At 33.3% G+C, this 9,061-nt stretch overlaps 1 long non-coding RNA gene across 1 annotated transcript; it reads right to left on the bottom strand.

Annotated features, from left to right (window-relative positions):
* Positions 1-8,012: 8,012 nt before the first annotated feature.
* On the bottom strand, positions 8,013-8,425 carry LOC109179192. Its single transcript, XR_002053855.1, has 3 exons — positions 8,370-8,425; positions 8,189-8,283; positions 8,013-8,103 (listed from the first exon to the last, which is right to left on the bottom strand). It is a non-coding gene; the product is annotated as an uncharacterized LOC109179192 (long non-coding RNA).
* Positions 8,426-9,061: the final 636 nt, after the last annotated feature.

Here is a 9,061-nt window from a genome sequence, read left to right as displayed (position 1 = left end):
GGATAAAAAATGGAATTACCTTGGAATTACCTAGCAAATAATTATCATCAAAAGAAAGAATATTTGTAACGGTGAAACAATGTATTCAATATTCAATTTAACTATGATTAGATTTATTTAAGAGTCAACAACGCCTCCACTGAGGCTCAATCTCATGACCTCTCACACAGCAGATGTCACTACATGCCATCTGAGCACAAGTTGCTTGGCTAATTATGATTAGATAGTTTTTTAATACAATTATATATTTTTTTCTTTTTGGATAGTGACTATTTTAATGATTAATAATTATTTATTAATGATAATAATTATTCTTTATAATAAAAATTAAATTATATATAAATCAAAAGATGGAGCAAAAATCCACTTTTTAGTTATATTCTTTAATTTTTCTTATTACAATCTTGACATTTATTTGTTTTAAACGATTAGTCATTCATTTAAACTTTTGTCATTTTAGCATATAATAAGATATGGGTAATAGTGGAAGAACGAAATTTTAAATGGAGGATCGGACAAATTATGACAAGTAAACTAAAGTTAACCATGTAATGTGAAAAATTAATAGAGCAGGACTAAATGCAGTAATGCGACAATAGTCAGGGGTTAAAAGTGAAATACGCCGTAGAAAGATGTAAATAAATTATTTAACTTGTTATTTATTATAATTAAAATAAATTTGCCAATGACTTTGTGATCTAATGACATGAACTAACTCTCCCGAGTTGGAGATCATGGGTTTGAGTCCAAGTGGGGACGATACTGACTCTTTCACTACTACAAAACACACATATCACGGCGGTTATTATTATTATTATTATTTTACAAATACACGGCGATTCTTGAAGTGTCGTGTAAGTGACCGCCTTTGGCAAATAAAGACTTTTTACGGCGGTTTTTTCAATCGCTGTGTATACTGCATATATACGACCATTACGACGGTTTATAACCGCCGTCTAATCTTACAATGTATGTCGTGTAATCTTAAAAATTATATGTATAGACGGCGGTTCCTCAAGAAAACCGTCGTCTATACATATATTTTAGATGTTAAAATATATGTATAGACGGCGGTTCCATGAAAGAAACGTCGTCTATACATATGTTTTAATGCCCAACATATATGTATAGACGGCAGTTTTCATGAGGAACCGCCGTCTATACATATATGTTGGACCTTAAAACATATGTATAGACGGCGGTTCGAAGAAAGAACAGCTGTCTATACATATGTTTTGACGTCCAAAATATATGCATAGACGAAGGTTTTCACGTGGAACTGCCGTCTATACATATATTTTTTAATATTTATACTTTTTTTTTTGAATTTCCAGTTTGTAAATCTATAATATCAAATACAATAAAAAGCTGTTCAATTGCATCAAAATGCATACAATAATTTCAGTATTTCAAATTTTTAAATCTCAAATTTCAAGTGCAATAAAAAGCTATTCAATTGCTTCAAAATGCATACAATACATCAAAATGATATAATCAATCACAACTAATACTAACAACTAAATAATAATTCATTGTCATAATTATGTAGATGAAATCCAAAAATTAAAAAACTTCTCCACAAATTTCTCATCCCATCAATTTCTTCTTGTGAATAGCTTTGAGTATTATTGAACATCTACAAATTTAAACTCAAGTTAAAAAGTTAATATAATGAAAATAATTAAATCTAATAATTTGAAAAAAAAAATATATTGAAGTGATCATTACTTAACTTGGCCAAGATGTCGCTTGTTCGATTCCTGCTGCATGCCTTTTTTTTGCTTCTGCTTTTGTTATTAGTTTTTGTCTTTGCCTTTGCTTCAATTGCGCCTTTGCCATTATTATTACTATTATTATTATTATTATTATTTATTATTATTATTATTATTATTATTATTATTATTATTATTATTATTATTGTTATTATTGGAGTTAATTCCAGCAATAGTTCTCCGACTATAACGATTTTTTAAAATTGGTCCTTCACTTTTAATTTGGACAAAAAAGACACTTGACTTTCTAAACCGTTCCACTAAAGGTCCTTCCGTCTAATAAACGTTTGTTGGTCGTCAGTGTAGGGGGCAATTCTGTATTTTGAGTATATTGCTTTCTTCTTCCTAGTATATCAGTACAATTGGCATTGTCTGGCTTATTTGACGCAACGAAGCACGAAGAACTCCACTTGGAGACCAATCGCGATCCCGATCCAGCCTCGTCTATGGCAGTTCCGGGGCGGCCGTCCAGGCTGGAGATGGCCTCTCTCAACCTCTCAGAGACGTCGTGGAGGCTCTGCGAAGTAGGGGGTTCCGAGTCGTACGTTGCATGTGGAGTCTTTTCCGGCGATGGAGGCTGTGCATTGCCAATCGGAGGGTGGCAACGGAGAGGGGAGTGCATCACGATCCTTTCCCCCCAACCAATTTGATGATCGCCAACCTCCTGAAATTCTAGGGTCCGAGGGGTCGCCGAGGGAATTCCGGCAGGTTGCGGAGTCTGACGTTGTTCGGGATGGTGAGGGGAGTCGTCGTAGCGGCTGCTAGGGGTGACCTCGCCGCGGCCTTACAAATGACGAAGGGGGATGGTCTGTGGGACTTGTTGTAAGCCGATTACTTCTCCGGCCAGGATGCACATTGACAGCCTTTGGTTGAGATTGATGGAGGCACGCCGATGGTGGCCGCTGCGGGTGGAACATTTGTGGGCCAGCCGGCGAGAGTTGGTGGTGGTGGGGATGCGATCTATGGAGCTGAGCCACTGCCTACACTCGTGGCTCAGAGTTCGCAGTTTGTGAGGAACTTCTACTGTTCATTATGTTCAACAACTTTGCTGCGCTTTCTGCTACTTCTTGCATGGTCAGATGGAGTTCATGTGAAATTTTTTCTTCATACTCTGTATCTTTGGCCTGAAGAAGACTGTTTAGTTGTAGATTCATGTCATATCTAGCTTTGTGTGCTAAGTGTTCAATCGTTGTTTCAAATTTGCATCACCTCCACCATTGGATTCCTTGTGCAGAGATAGTTGCAAAAAAGAAAGCTTTTCCAATAAATTAGATTTGGTTCCCGCTTCGTCTTTATCTTTATCATGAAGAGACTCCATTGATATTATGTACTCCATCTGATCAATTGTTTTCCTGAGTGAAGTTAAAGCATCACAAGTCACCTCCCTCCCTCTCTTTCTCATGTTCTTTTTCTCTGTTGATAATCTGGAAAAACTCAGCCGCAATTTTGGCTACTTTTTGCAAGGTTTGATGGAAATTCTAGGAATTAGATTCTTCTTTGGAGGTGTATTTGGCTAGAAGGAAGTTGTTTAGTTTATTTCTAGGTCATGTTCTGCTTTGAGTGCGAAGATTATGATTTTGGTTACCAATTTTTTGATAGCACCACCAGAAATGGAATTCCCCTGTAATAAGCAGAGTCTCGCAGAGAAGAAAGCTTTCATAAGACAACAGCTTTGTTGCATATTACACACTGAAATTATATGCAAGCAAGAGTCTCACAAGTGCTGGCTGGCCAATTGTTTTCTCTGTGTCAAATAAGCTAGGCTAGGAGGAAAATGGGGAATTTCTCTGCGTCAAATAAGCTAGGCTAGGAGGAAAATGGGGAAGAAGAAAGCAAGTTAATGAAAAGACTAATTTGCCCCCAAAACTAACGGTTAAGAGATGGATGGCTAATGGAAGGATCATTAGTGGAACAAATTAGAAAGCCGAGTGTCTTTTTTATCGAAATTAAAAGTCAAAGACCAATTTTGGAAAATCGCAATAGTCGGGGGGACCATTGCTGGAAATACCTCTTATTATTGTTATTTTTGTTATTATTATTATTATTGTTGTTATTATTGTTGTTATTATTATTATTCTTATTATTATAATTATTGTTATTGTTATTGTTATTGGTACTGTTACTGTTACTGTTGTTGATGTTGTTGTTGTTGTTGTTATTGTTATTGTTATTGTTATTGTTATTGTTATTATTATTATTATTATTATTATTATTATTATTATTATTATTATTATTATTATTATTATATATTTGCACTTTGGTGCGAATGGAGCGTCCAGTTGCGAATATGCGTATGCCTGATATCTGTCCACGTGTCCAGATCTAATGGATGAGAAACATTGATTTTTAAAATAAACGCGGTGGCATTTTCTTAAATAATTGAACATCAAAGTGCAAGTAAAATGTATTACAAGTGCATGTAAAATGTATTAAAGGTGCAAGTAAAAATTACGCATCAATACTAAGTGCACCTATAGTTATAAATAGTTGCATCTATAGTTATACCTAGTTGCACCTAGGTGCATGAATATTTGCGAGTGGTTTTCATAGGTACTACTACCCACTGAACTCCACGCAAGAACAAAAACGATGCCAAACAGAACGAACACAAATCAATGAATGTTAACAAGGCAAAATTACATGCACTTGCAGACGAAAATATGTGCACTTGTAGGTGAAAGTAGGTGCACCCGATCAATGAATGCAGACAAAAACTACATGCACTTGCAGACGAAAGTAGGTGCACTTGTAGGTGAAAGTAGGTGCACTTGTAGGTGAAAGTAGGTGCACCCGATCAATGAATGCTGACACTTGACGCGCGCTGATTGGTTCACATTTCTCTCCTGGGCACCTATTTCCACCTAAATTCGACTATATATATATATATATATATATATATATATATATATATATATATATATATATATATATATATATATATATATATATACACACACACACACACACATATATATATATATATATACATATACACACACACACACACACACACACACACACACACACACACATATATATATATATATATATATATATATATATATATATATATATATATATACACACACACACACACACACACATATATATATATATATATACACACACACACACACATATATATATATACACACACACACACACATACACACACACACACACACACACATATATAAAAGAACCCATCTTTAGGTAAGAACCTCGGAATTAATCTTAGTCTTTTATGTTGATCAATCAATGGTCCATATTTTTAATAATTTTAATAGGTTATTTTACGTTAGAGGGATTTTATTATTAATGGCAATTAGGGGTAGTTTTGAATTTTCAATAGCAGATCCGGGGGTGTGAGTGCGTAATAGTCGGCTTACGCTGCTTCAATTCACCTCTCATTCAAACGTCAGTTTCGAATTGAATAAGAGTCCATCGCTTTCCGTGCTTTTGTTCTCAATCCGATTCACGCCCTGTCACCGTTCGCTTTCTGGTGTGTGTGCATTCGTTGGTGTCATTTTGTGCATTCCTAGTGTTTGTGTGCATGGGTGCTGCTACTGCCCAGTATCCGATTGGTATTTTCCATGGAGGTTCCAGAAAATTGGCGTCTGGTTCTGATTCTCCAGCAGTGAACTTCCCTTCTAATTCAAGATCGATTATTTACCCAACTTCTTCTTCAATCCTATCTTCTATCCTTTATTGCATTTTTGTTTGCTTTTTTGTACATTAAATGATTTCTTCCCACCATGCATGGCATGTAGAAAGGGTTGCAACAAAGGAAATGCCAAGCCTTGGTTCAACACATGTTTTTCCACTTGCAGTCAAAACACATTAACACCCTATCACCCTCCCCACACTTTACATTTTGCTTCTACTTTATAATCAACCCTTTATTTTACAATGTACTATGTTTAATTATTCGATGAATTTAACAGATACAAACATGTTTATTATTCATAGGATGACATAATTTTTTTTTAAATAAAATTTTGAGCGTAACCCAAGTATCTATTCTCATGCCAATGATTGATCATTAACGTTTGTCACACGTTTACATGCACAGTCGTATACAGGTGCATGCACACATTTGCTAACCTAAGTACGCACAGTATTTCGTATATCAATTTTCACGAGCATCATGGCACAAACTTGTTACCCAAGTGCACACGCGTTCTATCTAAGTGCACACACAACACAGTCCAATTAAGTGCACCCCAAATGTATAACATCTTTTCGTATACAAACTAATTCCGCAAATTATGGCACACACAGTGCAACTCAAGTGCACACAGTCAACCAAGTGTACACCCTAATATATCAACCCAAGTGCACACCAACTTGTTTTACATCTTTTCATCTACACACTCCGCAAATTATGCAGTGGACTCGTGTCCACAATGCATTGTGGACACGAGTCCAAAACTGACGTCTTTTTCAGGGAAAACGCGTCATTTCAATTTTTAAAAAATTTTTTGATTTTGTCTCGCCGTTAACGGCGTTATTCGTTTTTGCCATTATGAATGTACAATTATGGCATTATGAATGTACAGTTATGAAATTATGAACGTAAGTTATAAAATTATGAACACAGAGCTCTGACATTATGAACTTACAATTATGAACATATAGTGATAAAATTATGAACATAGAGCTCTAAAATTGTGAACATCGAGCTTTGAAAATTATGATTTTACAGTTATTGCATTATGAATGTACAGTTACGGAATTATGAATGTACAGTTATGCAATTATGAATGTACAGTTATGAAATTATGAACACAGAACTCTGACATTATGAACTTACAATATGAACATATAGTGATAAAATTATGAACATAGAGCTCTAAAATTGTGAACATAGAGCTTAAAAAATTATGAAGTTACAGTTATTGAATTATGAATGTACAGTTACGGAATTATGAATGTACAGTTATGGAAGTATGAATGTACAGTTATAGAATTATGAACATAGAGCTCTGACATTATAAACTTACAATTATGAACATATAGTAATAAAATTATGAACATATACTCGTATGATGAAGCGGTCTGAAAAAAAAAAAAAAAAGATAACAGTGCCTAACAGCACTGTTACCCGTGTCCAACATGCATGCTGGACACAGGTCCATAGCATAACGATTGTACACACTCATTATTTATGTTATGGCACACGCAATTTAACTCAAGTGCACAACATAGTCTTTAACATCAATCTGGTTTTCATGAATCCATTCTGTCAGTATTTTTGCACATTATGGCACACACAACACAATCCAAGTGCACACTAAAATGTTTAACGTCTTTTCAACTCAAACTAATTCTGCAAATTATGACACACAGTGTAATCCAAGTGCACACAGTTCAACCCAAGTGCATACCCTAATCTATCAACCCAAGAGCACACCAACTTGTTTCGCACAATATGACACACACAGTTTAACCCAAGTGCCCACCATAGTCTATCACATCAACCTAGTTTTCGTGAATTCATTCTGTCAGTATTATTGCAAATTATGACACACACAGTTTAACCTAAGTGCACACCAACTTGTTTAAAGTCTTTTCATACACACTAATTATGCACATTACGACACACATTTTAACCCAAGTGCAAATCTTAGTCTATCACATTAACCTGCTATCCGTGAATTCATTCTGTCAGAATAATTACACATTATGACACACAAAGTTCAACCCAAATGCACACCAACATGTTTAACGTCTTTTCACTTCAATCCTCCCAAATGCATGAGGGAGTTGATCAAACTTAATTTGCTGCCTCATTATTACCCAAAACTAGATAGAGGAAAACATGTGTGAATTTACATGAATTTTAGTTTCGTACATGGATGTCGCCTTAATAACAAGAAAGAAACCTTTTTTTGTTCTTTTGGACGGAACTTACTAGATAGAGACCGAAAACGATGGGGATATTGATTCACAACTCCAAAAGAATTTTTCCTTTTTTTGCCACTTAAAAATCATGAAAAGAATCACATTATAATATTTCCTTTTATTTGGTTGCCATAATCTCACAATTGATCAAGCTAACAAAATTCTATATTTATCAAGCTAATAAATATCATAATTAATCAAGCTAATAAATTTTGATTGTAATTAATAATAAATAATAATAATAATAATAATAATAATAATAATAATAATAATAATTTTTTGAAACTTAAATTATCAACATCAATTATTTAATGTACTAAAGAAGCATTTTATAAACGCATTCATCAATAAGCAACTTAGACCATACATCTCTAACATCATCAATTTCTTGTTGGTTGTAGGACAATTTTTCAAATCTCTCCAAACTCTACAAAGTTGAAAAGAGATAAATAATCAATAAACTAGTATTTTCAAAAATTTCAAAGATAAAGATATTTTATTAAATTACTTACTTATTCACTCCTTTGTATGCTTGGTTGGAAACAATTTCCAACATGAATTTTATCACAAAATAGCCGCATTCGTTAGTTCCTCTTTGTAAGGCACACTACATTTGAATTACAATACAATTAATAATTTTTTAATAAAAACAATAAGATATATGTAGTTTTACAAAGTGTATGAAGTACTTACCGAACATGTAATCTATTTTGGTGGACAATTTTGTTTCATTCCACTCAACATGCTTGTTGCATTCACACACATTAATATAAGACATAAAATATATGTAAGTACATGACATCACAATATTAATAATAAATATTAATTATTTATAAATTTACATACATTTCCATGATCTCTTTAATATCCTTACGTGGCTCAAGATCAATGGAATCAAACCAATAGATTTCATGCAATTGAAGACAAATCGTCATCAATATTCCATACCCACTATAAATAAGTAATTTATTAGTTTTAAGTAAATATAATATATAATATATAATATATATAATATATAATAAAAGTATATTATATAACTTATTGTATTTAAAACGGAATTAATACTTACTCGAAAACATATGGGCTAAATAACAATTTCTCTTTCCATATTGCATGGTGGCATTTATATACATTATCCTCTCATCTCTAGTCATTATTCTTGGTTGAAAAATCCAATTTGAATCTAGGAAGCCATATGTGTCAAACAAAACACCTACAAGTTTCATTTGTAAATTAATATACTAAATGGATATTAATTCATAACAATACTATTTCAAACAATCTCAAAATAATTAACAATTCAATAAAATACTAAAACACCCTAAATTCAATAATAATATTTAAAATAACCATACATCATACATTAAATTATAATAATCCAATCT

Source organism: Ipomoea nil, unplaced genomic scaffold, assembly GCF_001879475.1.
Source record: "Ipomoea nil cultivar Tokyo-kokei standard unplaced genomic scaffold, Asagao_1.1 scaffold0878, whole genome shotgun sequence".
NCBI lineage: Eukaryota > Viridiplantae > Streptophyta > Magnoliopsida > Solanales > Convolvulaceae > Ipomoea > Ipomoea nil.
Note: the sequence above shows the minus strand (reverse complement) of the source record. Positions and strands in the feature narration are given on the sequence as shown.